The sequence below is a fragment of the Cornus florida genome, unplaced genomic scaffold, assembly GCF_030987335.1.
Source record: "Cornus florida cultivar Cherokee Brave unplaced genomic scaffold, ASM3098733v1 CherokeeBrave_3.0.0_Hap2_Chr05, whole genome shotgun sequence".
In the NCBI taxonomy this organism is placed as follows: domain Eukaryota; kingdom Viridiplantae; phylum Streptophyta; class Magnoliopsida; order Cornales; family Cornaceae; genus Cornus; species Cornus florida.
The window spans coordinates 37,119,788-37,136,221 of record NW_026775575.1 but is presented as its reverse complement, the minus strand read 5'-3'; the positions used below and the strand labels follow the sequence as shown (position 1 = coordinate 37,136,221).

The 16,434-nt window shown below is 35.2% G+C and overlaps 3 non-coding genes and 2 pseudogenes across 3 annotated transcripts; 3 read left to right on the top strand and 2 right to left on the bottom strand.

Moving 5' to 3' along the window:
• LOC132309154 (GPI mannosyltransferase 1-like) overlaps positions 1-10,985 on the bottom strand; it is a 28,423-nt pseudogene extending 17,438 nt beyond the window's left edge.
• On the top strand, positions 4,197-4,354 carry LOC132310563 (U4 spliceosomal RNA). The gene has a single exon (XR_009482632.1). It is a non-coding gene; the product is annotated as a U4 spliceosomal RNA (small nuclear RNA).
• Positions 9,930-10,084, top strand: LOC132310569 (U4 spliceosomal RNA). The gene has a single exon (XR_009482637.1). It is a non-coding gene; the product is annotated as a U4 spliceosomal RNA (small nuclear RNA).
• Positions 10,771-10,928, top strand: LOC132310554 (U4 spliceosomal RNA). The gene has a single exon (XR_009482624.1). It is a non-coding gene; the product is annotated as a U4 spliceosomal RNA (small nuclear RNA).
• Positions 10,986-11,091: 106 nt separating the features above from the next.
• On the bottom strand, positions 11,092-15,256 carry LOC132309153 (GPI mannosyltransferase 1-like; annotated as a pseudogene).
• Between the last annotated feature and the right edge of the window lie 1,178 nt (positions 15,257-16,434).

Genomic DNA, 16,434 nt, shown 5'->3' with positions numbered 1-16,434 from the left:
GATAATTATCTATAAGAAATAACTAAAAATAAGAGTTTTATATAGAATGTGGTTGATTTTATTAAGTAATTTTTAGAGTTTTATAAAAACTATAATTATCCATAAAAAATACCTAAAATAAGAGTTTTATATAGAATGTGATTGATTTTATTAGGTAATTTTTAAAATTTTATAGAAACTATTTTTACAAAAACTATTTTTATATCAATTAATAAATATTTTTTTTATAAATAAATAAATACTGAAATACTGAAATACTTTGCACATTTATTAATATACTATAGATATACATATATATATATATATGCTAACATGGTGCCCACAACTCCAACCTTTAAGGGAACTTCTCCAAGCTCTTATGAATTCTAAAGCAAGGTCTGAAGCAACAATACGAAGAAATAGGAAAGTCACATAATTGGTTTGGCCTTATTCAAGTTATTCGAAGAAAGCTTTTCCGATCTCCACCTCCTCCTCATCATGAAACTGTCATTGTTCTCCTCGCCAACACGACAAGCAACAGCTTCACGGACGAACCAACCGCCACAGAAGCAGCAGTCAATAGCGAAATCACAAAACCAGAAGCTGCTTTATCTTCTCCCTCGAAGACAAAGCTCCTATCCGAAGATGACATTGCAGCCATGAAGATCCAAGCCTTTTTTAGAGCTCATCTTGTATTTCACCCTTCACCCATCAACATTTCTTTTCATGTATCTATTTCAGGAATTAGGAACCTAATCTATGTCCAGCACAAGAAGAGTGGAGGTCACTTCACATGTAGTTTGGTAGTCATAGATAGAGTGGGCCCTACTCCATGTGGAATGATCTGCACTTTTCAATGTGCGCAACCCATGCATGTTGTGTATAGGAGAGATTCCTAAGTTTCTAGTGACTAATATAATAATTTTACATATATGACTCGTGAGCTCTCTTTATTTATCGTTTGGTATATGAATGTTGACAGGCAAGGAAAGCATTTCGAGCTCAAAAGTCTTGTTAAGGTGCAAGCTGTGATTCATGGAGCCTACGTGAGAAAACAAGCACGAATAGCCTCGTAATGCATGCACGCACTTGCCCGGTTGCAGGTCACCGTCAGAGCTCGTCAGCTCCTCAGTAGATGTAGTGATAATTAATACTTGATTCACGAGCTATGATCTAGAAATTGATTTGAGTCTTTCTAGAGGATAAACCTCGACATAAAATTGAAGAGTAATGGCAAGTGAATTATAAGAATTTGCATTTATATTTGGTTAAATCTTTTAAAAAGTAACACCTTTATTATTATGTCTATTTGTTTATCTCTCTCCCTCCCAAGCTTGTCCAGCCTTTGATTAAGATGCTTGTGAGATTCTCGAATAGTCATGGTGCATGCTTCAATAATTTATGTTTTCTTTGCTTCATATAACACTAGTATATATATGGTCCAAGTCGATGTAGTCAAATTATATATTTTTCAACAATTCTATGAAAGTAAGCATTTTCTTAACAAAATTTTTGGAAAACAGTCATCAGAAACAGATTTACTACTACATATAAACGGTATCTTTAAAATCTCAAAAATAAATTATCAAAACAACATTTGCAACAAAGACCAAATCTGAATACAGTGGAGCCCACAAACACGTAGTGGCTCGACCTTGTACTTTCATCATAGTCAGGCTGATTGGTTTGATGACCGTGGTCTTCCTTTTTCTTTCCTTGCAAGTGTAAGTATGGTGGTCGCCATAGTTGGAGCGGTTTGATTGCAGAAGAGCAAAAAAACCGTCCTAAAACTATACCATTGTTGCATAATGTTCCTGAACTATTTTTAAAAGCAACTTGGCCCCCTCAATTATTAAAAGCAAGCAAAATGGCCCTTTAAGGCCATCGGAAACAAATTTCCGACAGGCAAAGCGATACAATTACTAATTTACCATCATCTATTAATTTATTATAAAAATATAAAATTCATGAATGTGAAATACCAATAATGCCTTCATATTTTAAACAAAAAAACAAAGGTAATTTGGCCTTTTAATGAATTTTGTTTAACAACACACACACAAAACCAAGGAGAATAGAATAATAAACCTCAAAAGCTCCAACTAAGTGAGATTTATCGAAACTTCAAGTGAGTGTAATTTTATTTACCCTACTTTATATAGGATCAAAATCGTCTCCTGTGCAACAGTAGGACCGGTCACAGCCAGTGAGTTAAAATCGTAAAAGTTAAAAATTAAAAAAGCAAAACTTTTGTATATACATACACACATACATACGAGACCAAATCAAAATTATACCAACTTTTTGCTCTTTTTTTTTCTCTCTCTACACAAACATTTCCCTAATCTACAATTTCTTGTATATCACAACATTTTTCTAACCTACATCCCAACTTTTTTCTTACTAACATCACACTTATTGTACAAATACATAAATAAACATATCTTAGTATAAATTGTATATCACAACATTTTCTTAACTAACATCACACGATTCATTGTTTTCTCTTGTCTGGAATGTACGTTAGAAAAATGTTGGGATGCTAGTAAGGAGAAATTTGGAAAATATTGGAATTTGTTAAGGAGAAAGTTGGAATGTTTTACCAACATCCCAACTTTCCTTTTACCAACATCCCAACTTTCTTCTTACCAACATCACACTATTCATTACTTTATCTTGTTTGGGATACACGTTAGAAAAATGTTGGGATGTTAGTAAGGAGAAAGTTGGGATGTACGTTAGGAAAATATTATGAAGCAAGACCAACATCCAAACATTTTCCTAACAAGAGAAATAGATGAATAGTAGATCATATTCCAAGAAAATATTAGGATGTACATTCGGAAAATATTGAGATGTTGTTAAGGAAAAAGTTGGGATATATAGATTTTGTATATATCACTAAAAACTGAATTGCTCTCTTTTGTCTTTTTTGACTAAGTGACGTGACGAACTTTGTATGTATACACTAATACGTCTTTGGTAAAAATTGATTTACTTTCTTTTTTCTTCTTTGACTAACTGACGTGGCAAAATGGTGTTCACATATTACTCACAAGCTGGGATATATTCATTGTTGCGCAGAAGACAATTTTGATCCACTTTATATACTACATAATCTACAGAATCTCTCTCCTGGACACCGATCACTTCAACACAATGGACCATCAGTGAAAATAGTACTCCGTATATTTTTCTTATTCGGTCGCGCACTTTGATCACATTATTGTAGGTAGGTAAAATTTGAAACTAGTTGAAGTTGACTGATTCAATTCAAGTTGCCTTGTAATCCACTTGTAATGTACAGCAAAATAACCACCTATACGTAAAATTAGTGATGATTAAGTTGGTAAACAAAACTGCACAGTTTATGAACATTGACAAGGGTGACAAACAATGTCAAGTACGGCAGAACAGAACAAACGAAATTAGAAAAACAGGTGACATAAATGGTAGCTCTGCAACCAAAGGGTCCAATGGTATAATATTTGTACTCTTTTGTTTTTTTCTATTCTTTTTTGGAGTGTTAATATAACAATATTTGTCTAATCATTTCATAAAATAATTACTAAAAAAAATAGGTTAAAATCAAAAAATTCTCCTATATACCATTACACAGATGTGCATAAAAAAAATTAACTTGAATTCTTAGTTATTGGATTGGTGACCAAAAAAAAAAGTTATTGGATTGAAACGTGATATACATTCTCTTAATTAAACAAATGACAATATAAATTTACATTAAATTTATATTTAGAATGTTGATGCAAAAATATGATCGGAATTTCTATAACAAAACATTTATTTTGTTTCCGTTACAAAATGCGTACGAGGTTGATTACTTGCAGAAGTCAATCACTGGGTTCAGTGAGAATAATTGAGCTGGGCCATCTATTAACACTGACATTCGATACAAATGGAAGTCGCATGGTGGTGGCCTGGTTGGTCCTTTTATTAGATGCATGATGCAAAGAAGCCTATTGGGCTTGCTCGGCCCATTTGCATAGGTTAGGACTTTTCACTAATTGGATATTATTATTGGATGATTCAATCTTATTCCTGTTGGGACTCTAATCTGATTGACCGACACAATTTATCACATGTTAATGTAATTGTTGATGATTTTGAACTATATCACAAGTCCCATATCGAAAAAGTACAAGAACTTGAAAAAAATTATAACTATAAAAACACCACATGGAAAATTTAGAAAATACATCATTGCGCTTGGGGCAATGACGCAGCTCGTGAGGTTCTAACCGAGGCGCGTCAATTGCTGGTTGAAAACAATTTCCTTATTTTATTGCTCTCTTTGGCTTGGGTTCTGCCCGGGCTATCGAGAATTTTTGGAAGGGCTCCTTTCTTGGGTAAAGCCCTACAATTCCGAGTTCCAAACTTTTATTCAAACAAAAACGAAAAATAAGGGCTCCCTTCTTGAGTAAAGATTTACAATTCCGAATTCCAAACTTTAATTCAAGCAAAAACGAAAAATCACGCACCCACTATAACCAATAGGGACCGAGCTAGATATCTATATATATATAATTCATGTTTCAAAGTTTTCTTCGAACTTGCATATATAATTCATGTTTCAAAGTTTTCTTCGAACTTTTCCCCATGAGCGATGGGTTATTGAATTTGGCATAAGAAGAAATGCAATCAAAGGTGAGTACCGATAAGTAGAACGTTCCGACATGTTTTCAGGTTGACCTTTCTGCAAGATGGAATAGGTGACTTCTTTGTGAACAATGGACCGTGTGTGTGAAGTACTTGGGGACTTTCCAGAGGCCATCAAAGAAGCACCGTCAGAAAACACAAGGCAATCAACATCTGTATATGAGTGTCTTGCCATTCACCATAAATAATTAAAAATAGTCGAAAAGAAGTAGGGAATGAAAATTCAATGATGGCATTGCTGCAAGAAAATAAAGACCCATACACAAAATAATAATAGATTAAGTGTCATTTAATAAAAAAAAGTTATCTTTGTCATTTAATGAAAAATAACTTAAGAATTGAATAGTGTAGGGGATAATATACACAAAATATACTTCAATGGGTTATTTGTAAATTCAGACATAATTCAAGATTTTTTTTTTTTTTTTTTTTTTTGTAATTTACCCCATGTATACATACACTTACCGGGATTCCATAACTACCCAAGTGAAATATTATTTTTGTTTTTTTCTTAAATAATAGAGTAAATTATATAAACTGTTTATTATATTTTTCTCGGCACATCTTTTCACCAAATTTTATAAAATGCAATGTTGTTACTATTCTAACATCGGTGAGTATTGACTTTTCACGCCCAAAATCAATTTCTATGATCAGTTTGGAAGTAAATCCCCCCTCTGGCTTACTGTTTAGAGAGGGTCACGTGACATCATTTTGTTGCACAGGCACGTGCCTTGCGACTCAGATTTGAGCTCCTCAAACATGAAGAGGCCTCTATTCAATTCGAGGCCTCTTATTATGAAAATGAATTTGAGTTGCTCTTCTAATCCTTGTTACATCAAATGCTTAAAGAGGAGAAAATATATATATATATATATATATATATATATATATATATATATATATCTTAACAAGGACCAACTGATACAATCAACTTCAATAAGTTTGTAGTTCACATCCAGCACATTAAATAATAATAACCACCACCACCACCACTACTACTACTACTTTGTCAGACCTTCGATAAGTTCAGCATATTAACCAAAAAGTGACAGCCAAGGGAATGTAACTTGGAGATGCAGGACGGTAGCTTGGTGAAGTGGGACTGTAACGGGGAGAGGTGGCCGGGGCTACAAGCCGGCGATGTTGGGCTATAAGCGGGAGAGGTTGGGCTGTAGGCTAGATAGGTAGGGCTATAAGTAGAGGCGAGTGTGTCTTTGAGTCACAGTCTCGTCTTCAATTTCTCGAGCAACTGAACTCACGTTGTTGCAAATAATTTTCCTGGAGTCACACCTTCACAATTTATACTGTGCAATTTACTCCTTGGGAACTAGGACCATTACCTTGAATTTTCAGTCATTGGATCAAAAATTGTCACAGATTACAAATTGAAAGTACGAAATTGGCACTTTAAAATTGAAAGTGAGAGTAATGGACCCTGGGCCATCTATTGACAATGACATTTAATGCATGATGCAATTTGGGTCAGCTTGGCCCATTTGAATGTATTACGCTACAAAAGCAGCACTCCGGACATGAAAAGTTTCCTCCTAGGACCAAAATATTTGAACCAGATCAATAATAGTCTAGGACTTTTCTGCTGAGAAGTCTAAATGAAATGGGCGATTATGGATGATTCAAATTTATTATGCCTCGATTCTAAGTTGGTTGACCGACTTGTTAATGTAATTGGACTTGGTAACAGCTATGTAACATAAGTCCCACATCGAAAAAGTGTTAGAAGATAAAAACACCATATAGAACTCCAATTCACAAGGATAGGCTTCTGATAGATTGGAAGTGGCGCGGATCAAGAACTAAGATACAACATAAATGGACAAGAAGCTCATACCAAAATACAGCTTGTAAATTATTACCTGTAAACCACAAAATACAACATAAAGAAAGGAATTAAAATAATATATTTATAATGACACGAAAAGAAATCTGTATTTGTGCTTTAACCAAAGAGAGAGTCTAAAACTTGTATCTAAAGCTTCACGTCTCAGTATCACAAAGGAGAAGTCTTTCAATGAGAATTCTTTTGCAATATTCTTGTTACTTCGACAATATTCTTGTTAGTACTAGCCTCTTTGAGATGTTTGAGGATGTTTAAGCATTTGAACAAAATAATCCATTCAAGGATAATTTTTCCTCCATATTAAGGATGTTTAAGCATTTGAACAAAATAATCCATTCAAGGATAATTTTTCCTCCTTGGACTCTTTGAGATCGAGGGTTCTCTCTTAATATAACTCCAATCTATGTCATTTCTTTTGGATCTAACTTTGGCGGCTAATTTGTTAAAGATCGAGAGTGGTAAATCAATGCTAGGGAATCAATTCTGGTTAATAATAAACTGGCATCTCAAGAAACCACTCCAGCAATATTTCAAAAGTTGGTACAAAGAAGTAGAAGTTTGTAGGGGTTCTTTTTGATCAATGTAATAAACAAATGAGTAATGGTGATATCAAAGGTACAACTATGAGGGAAAAGAGAGAGATGCTTGGTGTAAGAGGAGGAGAAGAAGACCAATCCTCAAGATTGAGATGGTGGTAGGGCAAGTATACAATTTCTTATGACAACTCCCTATTTCTAGTTGTTTATTCTTTCATAGGATAGTGCTATTTATAGGCCAGATTTCATTGATCATTAACCAGTGGTCTCATTTGTGCATGGTTTCTTGCACGGCTCCCAGTTAGGATCACATGGGTAGTCCTAAGGGTCTATAGGAGCCTGAAGGGTCCAATCCCCTCATCGAGCCTTGCACTATGTTGCTTCTCCCCCAGTTAGGGCATTAAATGTTGCTTGACCACCAGTTGGTCGAACCTAACACAACATTAAATGTGATTTTAAGGTTTGTTGTCATAATGTGTATAATTCCATCATCTTGTTAATTGGGTCTTACTAAAAGCGAATGCACTTCTTGACTTCTCATCCACCAATTCAAGATCTTCCTAAGTTTCCCAAATTTAGATCCCTTACAGCTGCGAAGGCCTTACCTTCGCTTCATGCTATGCATAGACCTGTGGCATTTTGATGGCGAGCTCTCTGGGGCTCCAATCTTTTGAAGTGCTACGGGCATGGTGTGGTACCTGAGCTTAGGGTGCTCGAGGGTTGGTCCCTCGAGGCTTAGTAAGCCTGATGCGATACAAGGACTTGAGGTGCTAAAGGGTTGATCCCTTGAAGCTTGATAGGCGTGGTGTGATACCAGGACTTGAGGTGCTCGAGGGCTAATCCCTCGAAGCTTGGTGGGCCTGGTGTGATACCAGGGCTTAGGATGCTTGAGGCTTGGTCCCTTGAGGCTTGGTAGGCCTGGTGTGATACTAGGGTTTGAGGTGCTCGAGGGTTGGCCTCAAGGCTTGGGGGCCTAGTGTGATACCAGAACTTGTGGTGCTCGAGGGTTGACTCTCAAGGCTTGGTGAGCCTGGTGTGATACTAGGGCTTGAGGTGCTCGAGACTTAGCGCTTGAGACTTGGGGGGTTTGGTGTGATACCAGAGCTTGGGGTGCTTGAGGGTTGATCCTCGAGGCTTGGTAGGCCTGGTGTGCTACCGAGGCTTGGTGGGCCTGGTGTGCTACCAGGGCTTGGGGTACTCTAGGCTTGGTAGGCCTAGTGTGATACTAGGGTTTAGGGTGCTCAAAGGATGGTCCCTCAAGGCTTGGTAGGCCTGGGGTGCTACCAGGTCTTGGGATGGTCAATGGATGGTCCCTCAAGGCTTGGTGGGCCTGGTGTGCTATCAGGTATTGGGGTGCTTGAGGGTTGGTCCCGCAAAACTTTTGACTTTTCAACCTTAATTAGGATTGTATTGACTTATCAACGTGCCACATCAGCACTCGATAAGTGACACCCACAAAGTTATACCATTCACAAGACAGAAAATGATCCACAAAACCATGGCACAGACAATGGCTCGCAGTTCTCTCGTGTACCAAAGGTGAAGGTAAATGGATTGAGGAGCCATACCATCACAAAAAAGGTGCATATATTCTCAGACACCCCTCTTAGCTTCAGAATGGTGTGGATAAACAACCCCATGAGTAAATCTGCAGCGAGAACATAATATAAATTTCCCACTATTTTTCTGGATTAACAGAAAAAAGAGAGAACAAAATTAAATATCACTAACTTAAAGGAAAAAAGCATCAATATTAAATATCACTAACTTTATTAAAAAAAAACATTAATTTTTTTTCTGTTTGATGATAAAGTCAATTCTTAGAATTATTCATGGGCATCACATCTCTTTCTGTTACTCATGCACATCCCTGATTTGGGGAAAGAATCCCCCCTGTCAAATACATTAAGGTTTAAGACCACGAAGTAATATTGGGGACTGTTTGGCTTGAATGATTAGTTAACAGATCATTTGATTCAGATTTGGTTTGAGAGTCTACTTGTCAAGCGAAGCTAAGGAGACTCTTGAGACAAAAGAAAATTTATACACCAGATGGAGGAGATATTCTCAATATATTTGGAAAAAAGAAAGAGAAAAAAAGAATTACATTAATATCAATTCATTTTAATAGTGTAGTATACATATTTTTTTTATCAATCTAAAAAGTACCGATAACTTGAATTCTAAATTATTGAATTAAAACGTACTATCACATCCTCTTAATCAAATAAATGACAATATAAATTTACATTAACATTAATTTAGGCTCTTAAAATTTAAATTGAAGAAAATTAAGAGATGTTAGTAAAATACATTTTTAAGCAAACACTTTTTTTTTTATTTTCTTAACATAAATGATAAATATATTCCTAGCATTTGATTTTTTTTTTTTTTTTTTTTATAAATTGAAAACACTTTATACAATTTCTCTTTGAAAGTACTTTTAAACGTAGGGTGAGTTTGATTTTAATGTGTTCTAAATTCTAACGCAACCAACATTGTTATTATGCATAGTAGTAAAAATAAGTAGCCTTTTGGGTCAGCTCGGCCCATTTGGATGAATTACAAAAGTAGCCCTCCGAACAGTAAAAGTTTCCTCCTAGGACCAATATATTTGAAACAGATCAATAGCATCTAATTAATTTCTGCTGATGAAATTGGATGATTCAATTTTATTATATCATGTTTGGGATTCTAATTTGATTGACCGAGGCAATTACCACATGTTACTGTAATTGTACTTGTTTGGTGATTTATAACTGCATAAAAGTCTAGTGGTACCAGTTATGTAATATAGGTCCCATGTCCAAAAAGTGTAAGAAGTGATGAGAAAATTATTTCTATAAAAATACTACATGCACAACATAAAAAAAAACATCATTGCGCTGGGGACAATGACGCAGCTTGTGAGGTCTTAACCGAGGCGTGTCAATTGCTGGTTGAAAACTATTTCCCTCTTTATTGATCTCTTTGGCTTGGTTTCGCTCGGCTATTGAGAATTTTTGAAAGGGCTTCCTTTTTGGGTAAAGCTCTACAATTCTGAGTTCTAAACTTTAATTCAAGGAAAAACACACACCAACTAAATTTTCACCTAAAAATCACAAAATTCCTGAAAAAAAATTGTTTTTTTTATTTAAAATTTTATATAAGAGGGTAAAAAGATACAAAAATTCTTCTCCTTTACAAAAAAAAAAAAAAAAAAATTTAAAAAAATTAAAAAAAAAAAAAAAAAACGTCACCCTATCTATCATTTTTTCATTACACCAACCATAGGGATCATAAAGTACAATTGACTTAAATAAAAGGAACACGAATAATGGACCTGGGCCATCTATTGACACGTTCGATACAAATGGAAGTAACGTGGTTGTGGGCCTGGTAGGTCCTTTTATTAGGTGCATGATGCATTGGTACTAGCCCGACCAACATTGTTATGCAAAGTAGCCTTTTGGGTCAGGTCGGCCCATTTGCATATTTCAGGACTTTTCTGCTGAGAAGTCTAGATGAAATTGGATATTATAGATGATTCAATCTTATTCCTGTTGGGACTCTAATTTGATTGACCGACACAAATTTATACATGTTAATGTAGTTGTGTTTTTATTATAATTGTTAGATGATCTTGAACTATAACACAAGTCCCATATCGAAAAAGTATAAGAACTTAAAAAAAAATTATAACTATAAAAACACCACACTGGAAGATTTATAAAAAACATCATTGCGCTTGGGGCAATGACGCAGCCCGTGAGGTTTTAACCGAGGCGCGTCAATTGCTGGTTGAAAACTATTTCCTTTTTTTATCGCTCTCTTTGGCTTGGGTTCCGCCTGGGCTATCGAGAATTTTTGGAAGGGCTCCCTTCTTGGGTTAAGCCCTACAATTCCGAGTTCCAAACTTTTATTCATGCAAAAACCAAAAATCACACACCCATTATATATTTTGTCAAATTCAATTCACAAGAACATACATTAAGATTTCATCATGGTACTCCGTAGCTACCTATGGAGAAAGATATCTATATATATATAATTCATGTTTCAAAGTTTTCTTCGAACTTGCATGTGGTTCGAATAACGATAAGTGTGATGACGGACAATACCGATGAGAACAAATGTATTACTGTAGTAGTTAAGAAAATTAAACTTGCTTGCCTTTGAATTCAACCAGTGAATTTGAGCTCCCATCCGTAGTAAAATGTACAAGAAGCCTTCCCATTTATGCTTCATATTGCACCATGGTAGTATTAAAGGTAACAGGCAGAAGAACCATACAAAGTACTGCACTGTGAATATCAAAAGAAAATATCAGAAATTCCCTATCCAAAGTATGAGCCCATAATTTCAGAAACAAAATTACTTCTGGAAGCAGATGAGAGTGATATTTCACGTAACAAGACTCGATAGTCCGATTTTCATTTTTAATTAGAACTAAAATAATAAGGCAAAAAGAGATTTCAATTTCAGTGATAGTACAAGGCAGAGTGTTGAATTCACATACCTTGTTAAATGCTAGAAATGCTACCGTCTGCACAAAGAAACAGAATGGCAAATCCTGAGTGAAGCGGAGAATAAGAACTAGCTGAACAATAAGTTGAGGCAGAAAACATGAGTTTCTCTGAGATTGGAAACTCATGGTTGTAGCGTAGATAGATGTGATAAAAATATATGGAAAATTTGTCTTGGATCTGAACGGGTAAGGTGGAATAGCAGAGCCTCATGCAAGAATTCCAAATTATATTGATAGAAGAAAAACCCAGTACAAAAGACAGCCACAGCCGACATAATTCTCTCTCTTGAAAACATGTTTTTCAAAGCAACAATAAATGGCATGGACAGTGACTCCCATGCCACTGAAGACTCTGGGCTGACTTAACTTTACAAGAATTCCAATCCATAAGGACAGGCTTCTGAATAGATTGAGTGGCAAGGATCAAGAACTAAGGTGATAGGAAGAGCATAGATTATAGGATAGATTCTAAAATGGACAAGACGCCCATACCAAAACGCAGCTTGTAAAATAGTGTGTGTAAACCAGTAAACATGATACAAAGAAAGTTAGGAATTATAATTATGCATTTATAATGACATGAAAGGAAATCTGTATTTGGTGCTTTAACCAAAGAGAGTGTCTAAAACTTATATCTAATGATTATATCATTTTTAACAAGATTATCCATAACAAACACCATTGAACAATATAAAGCTTCCACACCAACTTCCCCCTTCCATGCCACGATGGAGAGAAGCCTAGTATTCTTAACTGAACCTTAAATACTTTCATATTCCAAGAGCTCTGAGACGTATGAAGCATGGACATGGCGATACGGCAAATCTCAAAAAACATAGGACATGGACACGGCAAGGATACAACAATAAAATAATAATATAATTTATTATTATATATGTAAAATTAATTTTTTGTCATAAATATAATACATTTAAATTCAACCCACCACATTTTATATTTCTTTCCAAACAAATTAAGGATTTCATTGAAATACAAAGCAGTAACTTAATATCCAAAAGCCAGCCAACTTTATTCTTGTAGCCAAACAAATGTAAAAGAGACCAAAGTCACTGAGCCCTTTTCTTATAGCCAAACAAAGCGTACAAGAGAAAAGATTATAATCTTTTCTCTCTCTGCCGTTGCTCTCTCATTGCTATCATCTCTCTTATTTCAACTTTAGACGCCTATTTAAATCAATACACAGTCATACACACGCCTGTTTAAATCGATACACGCAGAGATATACACAGCCATATATATCACAAACATATATGTATGTATATCGTGTCTACATCCTCTGTCCAAAAATACCTCCTAAGTCAGAATAGCGTAGCCGTGTCCACTGACGTATCCTCCGGCGTTTTGCAGCTTCCAACGGCGTGTCCGATCGGAAGAAAAGAGATAAAAGGATTGAACACGTTTACAGCATGTCGGACACGTGTCCGACACTGATATGGCACCATGGTTTGCCATGTCAGTGCTTCATAGTCTGAGACCATGTGTACTTTACAAGGCTACATTTCTTCATTTCAAACAATGGGAGTTTTACATACAAATATTTATAGAGCAAAAGAACAGCCTCCTTAAGGATTCTTAAGCATTTGAAAAAGATGGAATATTTAAGGATCGTTTTTCCTCCTTGGATTATTTGAGAGGATCCTCTCCAAATATATCTTCCCGTCTGCGTCATTTCTTTTGGATCTAATTTTGGTGGCTAGTTTGCTAAAAGATAGCGAGCTGCAAATCAATGCTAGGGAATTTTCCTATTGTTTGATAAAGAAAACTTTATGGGAGAGATTATTTGGATTTGACAAGAAAAAACTTCTCCCTTAGCTGTGTGAGGCCTCTTGGTTTACTTTCCAAACATGATTCACATGTTGGCATAGGCCAACTCATGTATAACAAGTATTTATATCACATTTAACAAACAGGTATCTCAAGAAACCACTGCAACAATACTTCAAAAGTTGGTATAAAAAAGTAGAAGTTATACCGTTCACGAGACAGATAATGATCCAGAAAACCATGGCACAAACAATGGGCTCACAGTTTCCTCAGGTTCCAATGGTGAAAGTAAATGGATTGAGGAGCCATACCATCACGGAAAAGGTGCATATATTTAAAGAAGTATAAAATGGAACAGTAATAACAACTATATAATGTAATAGTAGTACTAAGGCAGCACGTTAGAATAAATCCAATTAAAAGAAAAAATGAAATGGATGCGCACAATAGATCCGTGTGCAAAAAATGTGTCAAGAAAAAAATAATGATAATAATTTTCTGAAACGGTAAAGCACTGCAGAGTTAGGACCCCACACACAGTGGCAGTGGAATGACAGAAATACCTTTGACAAAAGTCAAAGAAATCGTTAACCCTAGAGAATATTGCTTCTGATTCCAATGTTTTGGAGAGCTTGCTTGGCTGGCACCATTCATTTCCCCAACAGATCTGAAGCAGAAAGAGTAATGCTTGCATGTTGACGTGGCCTTCTCCCATGCTGACAAGTGTTTAAAATTAAAAAAATAATAAGAATATGGGTAATTCCCTTTTAACGGGTTCAACCCGTTTTTATGGATGATCACACGAAATTACAGTTGATCAGGAAACATTTATTGGAATAGATCTAATTTTAGTATTACAATTGCAAAGTACATAGTAGTATTACTAACTAATAAGCCTTGTGAATTTATTATACTATTACCTTTTTGTTTCTCAGCTGTCATTATTTGTAGAGTTCTTGAGAGGTGGTTTTATATGCTGTAGTTTTTAGACTAATTAGAAGTGAGTTGTTAATTCATTCGTTTCCATGATTTTTCTCATCTGATTTATGTTGCTGGGACGTGTGAAATGGAAAGATGTTCTTCTACCAATTTATGTCTTATCTTTTAAAACTCAGTTTCTCTTTCTCTATGTCTATTGTTTGACATTTCTGTTATGTGCATCTTTACTTGCTTTTCTAAGAAAATGTGCTTTGGTGGATTAGAATGAAAACAAAAGCATGTTTTACAGATTTTCTTAATCTTTCGGATTTACACAAACATGAAAACACAATTCTCAAAATGGTAGATCAAGTTCCCTCTTCCTGTGCTTGGATTCAACTGTTTCATACTCAGTCCTCTTTCCTAAAACTATTATCAAAACTTTCCAAGGCTTCTTTTGCCTTGAGTTGAGTCACCCAACTGATTCAAAGTTGAAACTGTTAAAACTGCATTTCCAGATATTTTCTTATGGCATTAAGCATAATAGCTGGTATCACATACACATATAGATAACATGCTTAAATCAGACTGGTATCACATACAGATATAGCAAAATCACGAAATGATATCACATACACATATAGATTTGTTTCCATGATCCTTCCAACAAAAATATAAAAACTAGTTTACTGCTATAGTTATAATTTATATATAACATTAGGAAAGTAAAAACACGTATTCAAGAAACAAATAGACCTACTGGCCGGAGCCCGGACCGACTGCACTCTGTTCGCCGGCGGCATCAGAGCCGGCGCCGTCATCAACTTGGCCAGAAGTAACAAACACGAACTTCTGGTTTGCATGGACCCGGTCCAGCTTCTTTCCGACCTTTGGCTGTGCCGGAGGGGGACGCTTTGCTCTGGGAATGGACACACGTCCATCCTTGGTGATGTTCCGCAGCGGAGGAGGCGGAGCGTACAAATCCCCATCCATCGGAGAGCAAAACTTAGTTAGACAGAGAGAAGGGAGGTTCAGAGAGGGAGAGAAAGGAAGTAAAGAGAGAGAAACTGGTTCTTTCTCATCAACAATGCTTGTGTATATATTACCAGGTTTCATGATGCGGTACGTGCCTGCATTGAATGCATCAAGCTGTAAAAAAGAAAAAATCTTCTGACAGGGCAAATGATGGAAGAGCTTGGACCCCACACACAGTCCACATTTGAAGTGTTTGATCCTCTCAAGCCGTCAAAACAAATAAAAACATTCGTCTCTTAAGCGGTAACAGTTTTAATACGTTGTTCATTATGTGAGGTACGATACTTTATCAATTTCAATATTTTTTATTAATAAACCTCATTATAGGAGGGTTAATATAAATTCACAAAATTAAGTACCTCAAAAATTAATTACAAAGTCTTTATTGTATATAAAAATTGTCAAGTGTTCTTATATTATATATATATATATATATATATAATATAAGAACACTTGACAATATTTATATACACATATATGTATATACGAAGATTGAATAGTCCAAATTGGTGTTTGTACCCCGAAAAGAGGTGCTGTGTATATTTGTCCCACTATCAAGACCTCAGTTCTTGTGACGAAGGAGGTTGACCAATAGCACACGGATTTGACCCTATAGCTTATATATATAGTTTTTTTTTTTTTTTTTTTTGTGTATATAAAAAAGTTAGGAATAATTTCACTGACAACCCAAGTAGTTTGGCCAAATATCAGTTTAAAATATCTTTCGAAAATAACTATCACTCATATTACAAACGTTTGCTCTATTTTTCACTCAGACCCAAAAGTTAGTTGACAGGTGTATCAGACCACTTTTTACTTGTAAAAAGACATTCTTATCCTTTGACTTTGGTTTGATCCAATAAATTATTTTTTTAATGATTAAAATTACATGTTTACCCTCATTTGACTTTAGGTTGATTATTCAAATGACATATTTACCCTTCCTTTTCCATATACAAGAATAAATAAAGTAGATGATCAACATCATACAGTTTGGTATTAAGGGCTATTATACGCCATACAAGTGTTCGGTTCTATATTTTTTTAAAGGAAATTAATGAAATTTTAAGTAAGAAAATTTTATTTTTTTAAGGAAATTAATGAAATTTAAAAAGAGAAAGATAAAAATAAGAAAA